The following is a 16,028-nucleotide window of genomic DNA, read 5'->3' as shown; positions in this document are numbered from 1 at the left end:
GCTCACCTCCTTGGCTGCTGCTTCTCGGCACAAAGGTTTGTCCCTCTGCTCCTCCTCTGAGCAAGGCTCCACGTATCCAGGTGGGTTTCCAGGTGATTCCCCGGACCCTGTCCGAAGCGCCCACCGTCCTTCCAGGAGACAGCCGCGGGAGCCCCCCAAAAACTCCTCTTCTCCAGGAGCTCCGTGCAAAAGCGATGTGAGGAAAACCCCCTAAATCAGCCGCCGGAGGAGCCACCCCCTCCTCCTCATCATCCTCACAGCTCACACCTGGGGCTGCTCTAAGCCCTCCTCATCCTCACAGCTCACACCTGCCGCTGTTGCCACCCTCCAACAGCGTCTCTCCATCTCCAGCACACAGCCCACTTCTCACAGACACTGATCCATTGGAAATCTGCTACGGGTGTCGGCTTTTCTTAATCCGTCTGGTTACACGATTAAAACACATATATGCATTGATGGTCATTGGGAGAAAGCTTTCCCCTGGAGAAAACAGTCCTTTTGCCGGCACACTTTGATACACCTTCGCAAAAAGCAGAATCAGCACCAATTCCTAAGACCCCTGCCGAGGAACTCAGCCCTCCTTGGGACACCCAAAGCAGCAGACCTCGAAAAAGGAGGGGAAAAGTCAAGCTTGGAGTGGAAAAAGAGGATAGAAGTACAGCAGCCTTTAAAAATGCCTGCACGGAGCAATAGTGGGAACCAGTCACATTTCTTCTTTCCTTGCTTTCTGTGATGACATAAATAGGAAGTAAGAACACGTTAAACAAAAGGCAGAGCTAGGATTTGACAGGCCTTCATTTTGGCAGGCGCCCCGAGCTCCACGGCTGCGGGGGAAAGAAGCGAAGGGGCGACGGCAAGAGAGGAGGGAGAGCGGGACATGCGAAAGGGCGGGGAGGGAGGTCGGGCTGCGGAGGAAAGCGGGCGGGGAAGGGAAAGGCCGGCAGGGCAGCAAGAGGGACGGGGCACAGAGGAGGGAGAGAGGGGGAATGGAACGGAGCAGCGGGGCAGGGACAGGACAGGAAGGAGTGAGGGCAGTGGGGGTCGCGTTTGGGCGGGAGAGGAGCGGAGGGTCTGGGGGAGGAGGAATAAAGGGTAGCGGGAAAGGGAGGGAACGGAGCTGCTGTGGGGAGAGCGGGAAATAGGGGAAAGAGAGAAAGAAGAGGAATACGGGGAGGAGGAAGGAGGGGTAGAGAGAGGGACAGGAGGGGGAGCCTCGCTGAGCCCCGGCTCCACCCCGAGCCCGCCCCCTGCCCCGCCCTGCCCGGGATGCTGCGCTCGGCGGAGCCCGGCTCGGTTCGGCTCGGCTCCTCGGCTATGCTCGGCGATTCTCGGCTGAAGTGGGCTGGATTCGCCTGTTGGGCGCAGCTCGGCTCCGCTCCGCTCGGCTCGGCTGAACTCGGCTCCGCTCGGTTCGGCTCGGCTCGGTTCCGCTCCGCTCGGTTCCGCTCGGCTCGGCTGAACTCGGCTCCGCTCGGTTCCGCTCGGTTCTGCTCGGTTCGGCTCGGCTCGGCTCCGCTCCGCTCGGCTCCGCTCCGCTCGGCTCGGTTCCGCTCCGCTCGGTTCCGCTCGGCTCGGCTGAACTCGGCTCCGCTCGGTTCCGCTCGGTTCTGCTCGGTTCGGCTCGGCTCGGCTCCGCTCGGTTCCGCTCGGTTCCGCTCGGTTCCGCTCGGCTCGGCTCCGCTCCGCTCGGTTCCGCTCGGCTCGGCTCCCCGCGGGCGGCGCCGCCTCCTCTTCAGCGCGCACGGCTCGGGGCTGTCCTGCTGCCGAGCCCCGCGGGCGGCCCGGCCGTCGCACCTCAGAGAAAGCAGTTTCCGTGTTAAACCCTTCTTATCCCATAAGGAGATCACTTCTCTACCTCCTTCGTCTTCTCATTTTTCTTCTTGGATTTCAAAATCCGACTTACAAAAGCCTACTCCTAAAACAGACTTGATAAGTAGTCAATAGAAGTAGTCCTGTCAATTTCATAACCTAAAGGCATACTTATGTTTCCACTATGGTCCTACTCACTGTGTCAAACCTTATTTAAAATACTCAAAAAAACTCCCCCAAAACCCCAAGATAAATAGTTCCACAACCAAACCAAAACAAGTAACACTAACTAAAACCACCCATCGAAACACACCGTGTTTATCGGCCACCAATCCTAAAAAATCTAATTTTCTACATGCCTTGTTAGTATACCTCTTCACAACTAATCTTATCCCTCACAGATTTTAATTTGAAATAAAAAATCCCACACATAACATAAGCAAAATATCATTTATACACTCTTACCCCAAATTACAGTTAAACCACAAAAAATAAAATAACTAAAATCATTACAAATAAATAGTGTATAATATTTAGTTACAAAAAAACCGCCAAAACCACAAAGAACCTACCTCAAATTATCAAACCTACATTTTAAAACAATTAATCCAACTAAGACACAACATAACAATAATACATTAAAAAAATACCCAATTACTACAACAAAAAAATTACTTCACAATATAAATTCCCACGATAGTGACGAACTGGGTCCATTGCCCACTTGCTGATGTGGCCTCAGTGTAACACACGTGGACCGCCTCATGCACACAAACAGGAATGCAGGCTAAGAGCCGCACCCAAAACCAAAAGCTGAGCAGTAACGAGTGCTGCCAGGCACCTTGCCCACTCACCTTGACTGCTGATATCTGGCTTTAGTTCCTGAAAAGAAAGATAAAGAACAATGCTGTACCACAGAATCACCATTTAGGCTTCCCCTGCAAAGACAAACAGTGACTGACCTCAGGGGAGCCCCCTCAGCCAGGATGGGGCCCTCTGCTAGAGATTCCATCCAGCTGCCTATGAAAGAATGTTAGGACAAAAGTCGGAGCACTGCAGGATAACTTAACAGCGCCAGATATCCTTTATCCATCTACAAATCCCATCCTGAGACCAAACGCAAATTTCCAGGATAACTTAACAGCTCCAGATAGCCTTTATCAATCTACAAATCCCAACTAGAGACCAAACACAGCCGACATTAAAAACTTCCAGGCCCCAGTTCATGCCCCATTATATACCTACACCAGGCTATGCAGCAGGGCAGAGCAGCTCCAGGCCCAACACCCAGGCACCCGTGACACAGAACAAGACAAACCAGGGGACACAAGAGGGGGAGAAAGCTCCGGCCAGGCGAGAAGAATGCCCTCAGGACCCAGAGATTGCAGAATGAGAACACCTAGGTGAGACTGATGGAGCGCCCCTAAGGCTCCGAGAACCCTGCAGGAACAAGAAGGTGCCTGAGTGACCTATTCCAAGCAAGGCAGAGACAGATGCCCGAGAATCCTACGCTCAGAACGCTCGAGGGATCATGGCATCGCTACAAGTCCTAACCTGCTGGAACGGGTCGCTGCAATGCACAGCTGTCGAGAAGAGCTCAGAACAAGACCTCAAAAGACAACTCAGGGGATGCTTCAAAAGAGAGATGCTGTGCAGGTGCTTGTCCGGGCTCCCGAGCCAAAGCTTGGACGGACCAGCACTGGGCCAAGGAACACAGAGATCAGAGCTGCAAAGAGGGACACCTGGGCTTCTGATAAGCCCCTCAAAGGACTAAAGCAAAAGACACACAAAAGACACACATGCTACAGAAAAAATTGAAAAGGCAGACTTAATTAAAAAATATCATTAAAGGATACCGAGTACCAATAGAAAAAACAAACAATTTGGATTTTTAAATTGTGCTTTGGGCCTATTTGTTTTCTTTGCCTGCCAGGCTGAGATGATCTGGTAAAACCTGTTACTCCTGGGCATTTTGTATAAATGAGCCAGCTCTAGAAGACACACTATAGCTCTTAAAAACTTGTCACACAACATAGAGTCATGGTGAGGTAGGGTAAATTTTAGATAAATTACCCTTTATTTCCTTTATTCAAGAAAAAATCAGGTTCTGCAACTGTATATTTAAAAAAAACCCTGGCCTATTGCTAATAAAACACATCACTGTTCTGTGACAAATGGATATTTTTATTTGTCCATATTGAACTGGAGAATGGCTGTAATACCTTTTAAGAAGGAATTCTTTCTATAGTAAAAAAGAATTACTTTCAAAATAAGCACCTTGTCTTTTTCAGATGTTGGTAGCAGATGAAATGATATGGAGAGACTGTTCTTTGGTGATTTCACTACTCTCAGTTTGTTTTTGCTCTTACAGTTAAATGCAAAACTTAGGACTTTGTTTATTTCTCTTTTGTTTGCAGTCATCGTTTGGAATTTTTCAAAGACTTGACCTGAAAGATGTAGATTCCAGATTAGCAAGGTTTTCCTTGTCACCAAAATCATGGCTCAGTCTGAAAATCAACTGCAAAGCATGTGGATCTGTTGAGTCTAAATGTATGACTGGCTTGGAGTCTTTCATCTGTGCAAGAGATGAATCAGCTGCTACCAGTGAAGGAAATAAATGTACTGAAATTGCAGCTGTGCTTCTGTGAGAGCTCTGAAGTCTGACAAGGCCAATACCTGGATTGAATCTTTTGGTTTTCTACAGGTGCTGCATTTCCGTTGTGCTTTCACTGCTGCTTGTTTGTTTGTTGACTGCTGAATGAGATCCGTATGTGCCTAGGTTTTTGCTTACAATCAAGAGGAAGAATGTAGCTATCAGGGATTTTGAAAGCTCAGTACTTGCCCTGGAAGAGGTGGAACACTGCCCTTTCCTGGATGTTCCTGTGCCTGAAGTTTTCCCTTGCTTAATGCCAAAGGGGGAACTACTTCTGTCTCACAGACCTCTCTGTGGAGCTCCTAATGGTGTTTAGGTGCAGAGGATATATTTACAAAAGGTTTTATGTGTTTCAGGTGAAGTTTCTAGGATAAATCATGCATAGTAAAATCTTTTGGTATAGTTGTATGCCATTGGGTTTTTTCTAAGATTTGTTACATCACTTTAAGAATTAATCTCAGATGTCTGAGGAGTTTTTTTTCATGCCACTGAGGGCTGGAGACACACTAGGTGTATATTTTCTGTGTTTGAGCACAAGTCATTTTAACAATAGTGAATATTCTTAGGTGGCAACATCCAATCTGTAAACCCTCACAAGATTTACAAATCATATGTTCCTTTTTTTTTGGTCTAGCTTAGAAGTTGCTGCTTGATTGTGGCTGCTGATTTAATCTTATATAAATTAACATAAAAATGTGAAGCTTGCCCACTAACCAGATCCTTGCTAGTATGCAGTAATCAACACATTCTGATGGTCCTGTTTGCTCTGCTGTCTTTCAGCTCAGCTCTAGCTGGAAGTTCTGCCTGAGAAGCAAAGGAGGGAATATCCCACCTTGGTGCAGAAACATCTCAGTGTGGTTCATACCTGAGATAGCATGTTCACAGCTTTTGCTCAGCTTTACAGTCCCTCTTTGTGCTTCCAGTTTTATACAATTCTTATTTCAAATTTGAAGATATTAGGCTTTTTCTGTGGCAGACTGTGGCATGTCAGTGCACTCGGCCATCCGATTGCTTTTGTTCTGTTTCAATTAGAAAATATAGTTTCCTTGCTGTAAAGTGACATCTGTTGAAATTTTTACGTATTGTACATTCAATTGCTTGGCTTATTTTCTACCTTCTATTCATGTACAGTTTTCTAAAGAATGACATCAATCTGAAATATTGAGTAATTCAATAGACGTTGAATAAAGTATCCTCTAGATTGAAAATTTTAGTCAAAACCAAAATGCTCTTTTTCAAATCTTCTAGGCTTTTTAAAAATAGTTTGTCAAAAAACTGTGTGCAAAGATTCAAAACAGGTGTACTGCTTTTCTCACAAAGGTTGTTTTCATATGAGGAATGTTACTTTTTATGTAAAGGACAGTAAATAATTTTTTTTTTATCCATATCTTGTTCTTATATTCATCTCTCTCTACTTCAAACTGACTGCTTCATTTTTGACTTTGCATGTAAATTATGAACTTGGAAGGAAATAGATTATTTTCCCCAAATAAGTAATTTAAAGTAGAACCATTGTCTTTGCAGGATGAAATGCAAATGCTAGGTGCTCCAGAAAACGGAAATTATGTTTGCACTCCGAAAGACCTTGTTCTTTATGTTTCTTGCCACTAGGTGGGAGGAGAAGGTTGTCTAAACTGTGCCTTGGTGCTGCCAGCCTAGTTATCCTTAACCAGATCCATTCCTTCTGGCTTTTAGGAAAATAATATTTCAATAAAGCTGATGGTGGTTTATTTTGGTTTATTTGAGAAATCTTTGTTTTGAGAAACACTCGTCATGCTGTGCAGTTACAGTTCTAATGTTTGCTTTCCTGCAGGGCTATTTTCAAAAACAAGTTTTGTGACAAAACCTACAGAAGATAAATTCCATGAGGTGTCAGTCAATCTAGTATAAAAATAGTTTTGTGATGTCCAAATGATTTAAATGCTGTTTTGGATTAAATTTTTTTGCAAATGTCTCGGATAGTCTCTGGTGAACTTTCCAAAAATGATGTTTAGAATTCTGAAGGAATTTATTTCTCTTAATACAGCCTGATTTGTGAGAGGTGGTGCACCCCTTCAAGGGTGAGGCTTCAGTGGTCTGAACAACCTGCAGTGAAGCAACGTGAAAACTGTGGCTTAAGAGGGACAGAAAATTATTTTCCTTCAATACAAACATGCAAAACAAAATGTTTATGTAAATAAAACTTGAATGATAATGTTTGTTAATGGTAGAAGTGATTTGTACCTTGTATACAAAGCTGGAGTAACTTAGGCTGTCAGGTAATATCTAATATTTCTTGAAATGATCCTGGGTTTTTTTTTGGATGCAAAAGCTCTTAACAGGTGTAAAATTTTTCTCAGATCTTTGTATACTTTTACATTTTTTTTCTGGTATGCCACGTCAGATATCAGAGATAGGAAGCTCTGCTTTGATTCAGGACTACATACATTTTGACTGCTATGGCTGATAAAGCTCCTGCATTATGTGCTCTGATTATTAGGTACACAAGTGAGTTTATATTTGTACTGCCCAGCACCATGATGATAAGTTACTGCTGAATGTGATGCAGAATACTATGTTGCTTGCAGTTCCTTTTTTCAAGGCTGTATTGTGCCTCTGAAAGGCACAGCACAGAATGTTTTGTTGTGTTTTAAATTCTGACCATGTAAAAATCCTTTCGGAATGTGAATGGCACAGTGCATAATTTGCTGCGCATAAAATTTAGAAGTATTCTTCCCTGGTACTAGGGCAATCTCTAAAGTGGAATTCATTGCATTTAATTATGGTACATTTGGAATAATGGTGCTGAAATTTGATAGCTAACCTGCATTTATTTAGTTGGTGATTCCCTTCTTTTTTCTTCTGTTGAGTGTTTTAGTTTGCTGCAGTGTCTCTGAGCAGTGCTTCAGCAAAAGTACAGAGAAGTATTTTAAGCCTGATTTATTTGCACAGGTTGGATAAACAGCTGTGTATAAACATATAAACAGCCTCAGCAAGATCAATACAACACTTATCATAAACTGTATTGCAGTTAGGCCTTTTCCCATCTACGTGTCTGTCTGCTGAAATTAGTATTGTCAGGAGATTCTGTTCTATCCAAGCTTGTTTTCAAGGCACTGCTTTTTTTCATTATTCTGTTTCTAAACAAGTAAAAGCCTTGGCTGCAGGGGGTCTGTGGGAGGCTTTCCAGTGATGGATCAGGATGCTTGTATCTGCACTGGCTATGAACATACCCAAATATGCTCCTGTTTCATTTTCAGGAATTATGGACTATCACAAAGTACGAGTGTAAGTACTCTCTGCCAGTTATGTAGTGGATTTGAAAATACAAATGTATTTTATATGTGGTAGACCAGAACTGACTAAATAGTGTTAGAGAGCTGAAGTAAACATTACTGAAGTAAAATTAAATTACCATGTCCTTGCTGCTGTTTTAAAACCAGCCCAGCCAGACTACTCCAGTGGCTTTCTTGGAATATGGAACAGATTCTTGTGGGGGGAAAAGGAGTTTTCAGATGTCACCTTTTTATAATATGGAAATTCCCTCTGTAGCACACGTTTGTTGCCAATTTAATCTTATTTTTCATTTAATGAGTTATTTCTCTTGAACTCAGTCTCTGCAGGCAATGAAATTTATATCTTGGTGCCACTAATAGCTGTCATAAAATTATTAATCTCTAATTCTAGGCAATGTAATTGGTTCACTTCTGGCTGCTGAGTTTGCTTCCTTCAGCGAATGAAACTGTTTGGAAACTGGTACTTTCTCAGTGCTTTATAGTTTATACAAGCCATGGCATTTATATTTAATTGTGTCTGGCACTTTAAAGAACTGGTTCTTGTTTTAAAATTGCATATTAGTTTCCTAAATGTTAACAGGGTGGGCTGTAACCTCTTATGCCAAGTATCTGCTTCAAACCTTTTTAATTTCAGCAAAATATTTAATGGTTTCAGAGGAAGGGTAGTTCATGATGTCAGAAGACAGAACTGTGGTTTTGTACCTCCTTAAATTCCTATGACTTCTAGAATGAAATGCTGAGACTTGGTGAGAGGTCCATATTGTCAGGAGTCTTTTTGTAACTTCTGTGAAACAGCTTTTCAGAAGCTTCAGAAGAGCACATCTTGAGAGGTGAATTCTCTGCAGAATCCTCTGGAGCAGGATTCCTCCCCTGGCAGGGCTGGATCGCCAGGGTTTGACTTTTTCTGTGGGAAGAGTTCTTTCTGCCCGGCAGGGGCAGGTTATGTGATGGGAATGCCCTTTGATGGTGAGCACCTGCTGCTCAGGCTGGGAGCAGAGGAAGGTGATATTTCCCTTAACTCTGTGTGCTTGAGAAGGTTCTGTGGACTCAGTGGGAGACTGACTGGAAAAGGCACATGGCAGAAAGATGAAGTGATGGTCTTAAAGTATATAAAATCAGATTAAAGAAATCCTCTCAGCATAAAACAATTTGAGTTTGGGAGTGTGATAGGATAAGCATGTGCTCTCTTGTTCTTTTTTAGGCATCTACCTATGTAAAAAGGTCACTTTGCTGGATGGATTGTTGACTGGAAACACTGCAGCTACTCCTGTAGCTGGAAAGCCAACTGAAGGAATTGTTTTGTGATTCCCTGCAGTGGTTCCTCATTACTTATAGGCTATACTAGAACTGTATGCTAATAGCTGGGGGCAAAGCAGAGCTCCTTGCTGATGTTCTCAAAAATCTCTTGCAGAGCAAAGGTGGTGAGAAGTGGAAGAAGAAAGCTGCCAGAATTCAGGGAATCGGGAGGCTCAGACTTTGCTCTTGTGGGCTAAGGGCAAACCATAAATGAGGAGGGAATGGGAAATCTCCACATGTCTTGCTGGTAACAGATTCATTCTCCTCATGCTGTCTATCGGGTGAAATGAGAGTACAGCATAAATCTTAGAATTGTTAAGTTTGGAAAAGACCTCTGAGACTGAGTCCAGCTGTTAACCTAACACTGCCATGTTCACCAGTAACCCATGTCCCCAGGTGCCACAATCACACATTTTTTGAACACTTCCAGGGACTGTGGTGATTCACCACTTTCCTGGGCAGCCTGTTTCAGTTTCTTGAACTGGGCAGACAGTTCTGGTTCCTGTCTGATCACCTTCTCAATGAAGTCCACATGATACCTGTTGTTCAGTGGAGTGTAGGATGATATGGTCATAGGCTGGAAATTAAATATAAAATGTATAAGGCTGCAGAGCACCTGATCACCTCTGAACTTTGAATAGTTGATGCAGCAATGACTTTCTGTGCTCCTTTATATTCTTGGATGGATCCCTTCAATCACCTCTGCAGGCTCTTTTGTGCTGAAGACAATAGATGAAGCCTTTATATCACAAATCACTGTTCAAACTAACACCCATTATATTTCCTTATATTCTTAGATAGGTTTGACTATCTTATTTGTATTTTTAAATTGTTGATAAAATCTGCGTACAAAGCAAGAGTCAAGTCTTCCTTGAAGGGATCTCATACATCAAGCTCTGTCAGATTATTGTTAATATTGTTCTTTGAGTAGGAAGTGGGGACTATATTTTATCTGTTAGATATTGTTGATGAGATGGTCATTAACAAAGCCTTTTTAGCATGAAAAATGGTTTTCGATTTTAAGTGCAGACTGCTGCCTAAAAGGAGACATCTTTATCTTGCCAGTGCTTTTGGCTTGACATGTCTTTTTGTGCTTGCAGTAGAATTTTTCAAGTCACAAAGTGAGTTGTTACAGACAAGAGGAATTTTATTTATATATTGAAATATGCTTCAGACTTGAGTCCATTTCCACATGCTGCACCTCTGAAGTGTCAAGACTTATTGAGATTTAACATTTAGGATTGGAAAAGAATGTCTGAGCTAATGAGAAGTGGATTTTTTTTTTCTTTTAATTTCTGCACCTGTTTAGGTATAATAGAGAAGTAAATGGACTGCTTTCCATATCAGTTAATCTGTGTATTTGATGTTGCATGAGGCCCTCCAGATTAATTAGCAGGTTTAGTAAGCGATACAGGAAAGACTAATCACATTCTGCATGTGTTAGCTTCAGAGTGCCAAGTCTTTGCTTTCATCCTCCTGAGTCTACAAAGCCTGCAGTGCTTCAAATCCTGATGGCCTTGCTTATAAGGTGTGTAATTTATCAGGTAAAATGAGGGCTACTGCATAGATTCTGTATCACCTGCACCAATGGACTGCTTTGTGTTCGCAGTAATGTGATGTGATTTGTAAATAACTGCTTGGGTATTGACACCTCTTCCCTCTGTCATTCATAGCTGTGTTCTGAAAGTCCTCTGTAGCTTTCAACAATGTCTGGGGTTTTTTTTTCTGATGAAATCTATTTTTTCACTGATTAGCAAGACCACAAAAACCTGAGTGGAGAAGACCTTTCTCTCTGAAGATCTGTGCAACTTTTCTCCTTTCTGTCTTTAGCTTGTGTATCAACATTTACATCTCAAAATGTTGGTTTGGCCAAAACAACCCTTAAAAATTGCATTTTAGCCAGAAGAATTCTCTACTCCATATAAACTTAATGAAACATCTGGTTTTTTTTTTACTCCTCCTGTGGAAAGATCATTTAATTAATAATTGATAGTGCTAATTGACAAATGTGATGATTCCTTTAAACTGTTAAATATACTGCTATTAAAATCAGTCATTTCTAAGCACAAGTTAATGGCTAGTTTATAAGAACTACTAATTGCCTAGTTTTTCAGCAGATGTAATGGATCTAATTATGGTCATAAAGACTGGATTGTTTAAAAATAAATTGCAGGTATTATGCAATTAGTTTCTTGGTTTTCAGTAGGCCACACAGAGGGAGAAATTTTAGTGAACGAATAAAAAGTAAGGTTTGTTTTCCCACTGCCTCTTTGAAGATTCAGGTTTGAAAGTTAAAGTGTTAAACTGTCTGAGTCTTTTCTGACTTAGCTGTGATGTTCCCTAAGCCATATCAAGAGTAGAATTAGTTGTGGGTGATTGTGTGTCTCTTCAGCATGTAATTAGAACATCCTAATTAAAAGCTGTTTTGTGAAGCCTGCTTTCCATTGGATTTGTGTTCCATGTTCCCTGAGCCCTTCAACTGCATTAGAAATCACCTAAGAATCTTAGGTCTGGTTAGAAGAGTTTGTAATTTTTGTCAGACTCTGATTTTGCTGAGTATCCATCACCAGCTTCACACAAGTGGAGACAACAGGAGTGTGTTGAGTTGTTTTTTTTTTTTTTTTAAGGATAACTTTCTTTGCTTGCGTGCCTATTGCTTTTAGTCTGCTCTACATGCTTGCATTTGATATCTTAGCAAGTTTTCTGAAGCAGTCTGAAGCTTTTCACATTTGCTTAAGCTCCATTAGCACTGGCATCAAAAGCTGTTTCCATATTTCCTGGTGAGAGTCTCAAGTGATATGTGGATCTGAAAGGCTGGGTGTTAAAAGCCATTGCACACTGGGAGAGCTCTAATTTTGAGGAAACAAATGATGGCACCTGTTACCCAACCTGCAGTGCTGATACTTGTGATTTGCTATGTCAGACCCTAAGTTGCAGCGAGCCCCCCTGTACAGCACAGCCTTTTGAATCAGCTGAATTGCAAAACTGGAACCAGGGAAGTCACACCAAAGTTTGCAAGGGGCACGGGAGGGAATCTGTGGGAGATGATGAGACTGTAATTTCCAATGTCCATTCTGACTTTGTTAAATCAGCCCTGTTGTTCCCAGAAAACTCCGTTAGAATTATCTTGCTGTAATGATTTGCATATTGACTGGATTTAAGTCTATAAGTATTTAGACTGCATCAAGTTTGGGCCAAATTCTGAGACTTGCTGGGCATCACCTGGATCATCTTGTGATCAGTAAAAAGTGCACTCTGGTATTCTAATAATTGTGGATTTTTTAATTATGTAAAAATAGGTGAGAACCATAATGGTAAAATTAATTTCTCATATCTCTTATTTTAACGTTTTTCCTAGTTATTTAATGTACAGAGAGGCTTTCCAATTGATCATTGCTGTTCTTTGCACCACCTTCTCCTCTGTAATCTTTATTTCCTTCTGGTTTCTAAAACTCAGAAATTTAATTTAATTTGTTTTACTGTGCTGAAAGTAAGCACAGAAATTATACCCTTTGAGTAATAGCAGGATACCTCTGTACCCTTTGTACATTGGCTCAGGCTATCCAGTAAACCAGAAAACTGCTCTGTCAGTATCTCTTCATACTCAAGTTTACACTTAAGCTTTATGAAATACAGAGCTGATTTTTCCCCTATTGATTGTCAGAAAGTCCAACTTCACTGTGGCACATTATGCAGAATGCAAACATGTTTTTTCAGTAGCTCAGACTTTCAGCTAACTGCACACTTAAGTAATAGAATGTCTTTTCCAACTTGATCTCATCTAAAGGTTTTTTTGGTTTTTTTTTTTTAATCCTTTAACCAAAGATTTATGTGGAGGTACTTTTATACATGTCTGCAGCATCTTGTGCTTGTGCAAGCACATGAAATGAATAAAAGTGGAGTCTAATGCTCTTACAAGCACATAAATATTTTTTGTCATCCACCACTTTCTGTCCTAATGGGTAGCACTTAGGTTGTTGCAGGTATTGTAATACCTAACCACCCAGTAACTAAGGCTAAAGAGAGTAATTTTCTTGATTTATCTTAAGGTTTTATATTTGTCTGTCATTAGAGAACATGGTCGAACACTTAATGATTGTTCTTTGTTTTTAATGAGACTTTGAGAGAGCTGTAGAAGAAAAAAGGTATTACTTTTATGAGCACTGTCCACAGTAAGAGTGAATTAAACACTTAAAAGCAGTTATCTTTCAGGGTAGTAGGTGTTTAGACATGGCTGTCTTGACCCAAAAGGTCCACACACACTATTTTGGTGTGGGTTCAGCAGACCTGTTTTCAACTCAGCTGTGTGACTGAGGGCATCTTGAAGTCTTTGGAATTATTTTCTGAAATTCTGCATAGTGCCACTTTAAATGTAAGCTTGAAGTCTTTGAAAACATTTTCTGAAATTCTGCATAGTGCCACTTTAAATGTAAGTGTGTTAAGTTTTCTTTGCAGTGTGTTATTTAACTAGAGGGATTCTGGATTAATTTAGCAGCCAGGTCTGTTCTTTCAGCCATAAGCCATGCTGTCAGGGAAACTTAATTACACTTTAAGTGGGATGCAAATGAGTTGTGACACTACATCATTTCACATGAAAGGTTCATTACTTACATTAACTGCACAATACTCTCTCCTAAGCATAGGGCTCATTGCAATTTCTCTATTTTTTAGCATGGATACATCTGAATATGGCTTTTACTTTTCTGACTATGTGTCCTTACTAAAATCCTTTAAGCTTTAAGCTGTTGAATTTATTAAATGACTTGAACCTGAGTAGCATAGAAGATACTACAATAAGACCTTTAAAGTCTTCCAAAACTTTCACTTTGACATTATTTGTCTTTTTCTGCATTTTCATCTGTCAGATATACCATGATATGACACACCTCCTTTAGTAGGGATGTGTATATCTTCCTTCTTTCCCAGAAAAATTAGAAGAAAATAGATGCCATTATTCTTAGCAGTTCACCATATTTATCAAGTCACAGTAAATAATGATGATAGAATGAAATGTCTTTCTAATGACTCAAAATTATGGAACTTTGATTCATGGCTGGTCATTCTCAAGTGAGAAAATAAGATATGGTGATATGTCTTCAACTCCTAGACCAGCTCCATAGTTCTTTTGGCAGGTTTCTACCACCCACTAATTGTTCCTATACTGGTGAAAAGGGTCAACAGGACAGCAGGTGGAAGGAGTCTTGAGTGTTCTTGGGGCTTATTCTATTATCACTAAATCACTTTTGTTTGCAAGTTCACACTAAGCTATTTTCTAGTTAAACCCTTTGTTGCTGCTTAGAGAGGGTCATGAAGACAAGACTCTCAGGTATTATCAACACTCCTCTGCTAATTTCATAATTGCCAATTCTTTTAGTAAACCCCATTTGATTTCACTGAATTTATTGCTTGTGAAAAATGCTCAACATAATACCCTTGGAAATGCCTGGCAAGGATGTTTATTGCTAATTCCTGTGGGCTCCTGAGGAGCAGTCTGTATCTCTGGCTGAGAGGGTGAGCCAATGATTGTGTATCAGGTTCTGCCTGTATTAAACAGATAAATTCAGCCTGTATTAAACAGATAAAGAGCAGATAAAGAGCAGAGCTTTATCTAAGCCTCTGGTAGCATCTCTCAAGCAGCAGGGTCACTGTGGAATGGAGTGGGACTCTTCCTTGGAATCAATGGGTCTTCCCTCAGTCATAGTGTCATTATGACATTGGGAAAAGTGATACCTGAACAAGTTCTAATCAAAGATTTATTAGGTCTGCAGTCTACCTCAGCCCTAATTTTATGCACCTCTGAAGTACGGCTCATTAAGTGCACTGCTGCAATTTTAAGAAGGGTATCCAAGTTCACAAATGCTGTTTGGCATGCTGCTGTGGCCCCAGCAACAAAATAACTTGCTTTTCCTTAGGGAGACTTTGGGTATCATCATGCATCTCTTAATTTCATCTCTTTCCCTTCTGTTAAATTAGAACAGAAGGGAAATCTTATTGCCTTCCCACTGAGTTTGAAACTGTGTGGTTTTGTGAAACTTGTGAGAAGGATTATCCAAAACTCATTGTTTTAAAGTATAAATGCAACCTTGACTAATTTCTGGCCTAAAAACCGTTTCATATATAACTATAACCATACCATCAACAAGTTTTGATCTTGCTGCTTTTTGAAAATTTGTCATTCTGTAAATATCCCTTTAGTTTTAAAAGGTAGAATGCATTATAAAATGAAGCCAGAACTTTTCTGAGGTATTTACTCTCTCTGGTTAGGTTATATGTTTGTGGATGTACATATTCCTACACCCAGCAAGAGGACAGGCTTAGCAGTTTCCTTTAATAACAGCCCTTAAGAACTGAAATATTCTGAAATACCAAAATTTGCATTTAGAAGCTTTCCAGAGATTACCTGTTTTTTAGGATTTTTTTTTTTTTCAGTGAAAAGAGAATTGTGCTTGATTGTTATTTAACTTTTTGGTGTTATCTGGCATCTTCTTATCTTTAAATAATGATCAACGAGTTTGAAACCACAATGCTGTTTACTGTGCAAACCCATTTCTGGGAGCAGGCTGGCTTGAATGGCTGGACTGAAAAAGGGGCTGTCCAAAGTCTCTTTGGTTGTGGAGAAGTGAACAAGTTCTGGCCAATAAAAAGCATACCAATAAATAATTTGTCCTTATAGATAACAGAAGACTGCATCATTTCCTCTCAGCTAAAGTACAGGTTCTACAAAAACTGCTTTCTCAGGCAGTGGGATCTTACTGGGATATTTGGCATTGACTTCCATGGGGGCTGAGGGCCAGGATTTCAGGGAGAAAGGGATCTTCAGGGAACTCTCTTGAATGATTATTTTTCTCAGCTGCTCGTTCCTGTTCTCTCGTGTCCCTTGCTTTTGTTGGGTGAGGTGAGTTGGGAGAAGAGGGAAATAACACTTAAAATTTAGCTTTTGCTGTGCTGGCCTCTCTAACTCATACTGGGTAGGGTGGGCATGAGTAAAGTGTGGC

At 41.1% G+C, this 16,028-nt stretch overlaps 1 protein-coding gene across 13 annotated transcripts in view; it reads right to left on the bottom strand.

Moving 5' to 3' along the window:
* Nucleotides 1-14,986, bottom strand: part of LOC144248494 (uncharacterized) — a 37,128-nt gene extending 22,142 nt beyond the window's left edge. For 5 of the 13 annotated variants that reach the window (XR_014955014.1, XR_014955013.1, XR_014955015.1 and 2 more), the window contains exon 1: nucleotides 7-7,354. The gene's annotated coding sequence lies outside the window, so the exon portion shown is untranslated. Of the gene's footprint in view, nucleotides 1-6 lie in introns of all 13 variants that reach the window. The other 8 variants (XR_014955016.1, XR_014955018.1, XR_014955019.1 and 5 more) reach the window with 5 other exon arrangements.
* Between the last annotated feature and the right edge of the window lie 1,042 nt (nucleotides 14,987-16,028).

The sequence above is a fragment of the Lonchura striata genome, chromosome 4, assembly GCF_050655825.1.
Source record: "Lonchura striata isolate lonStrDom1 chromosome 4, ASM5065582v1, whole genome shotgun sequence".
NCBI lineage: Eukaryota > Metazoa > Chordata > Aves > Passeriformes > Estrildidae > Lonchura > Lonchura striata.
The sequence above is the reverse complement of the archived record's forward strand: the minus strand, read 5'-3'. Positions and strand labels throughout refer to the sequence as shown.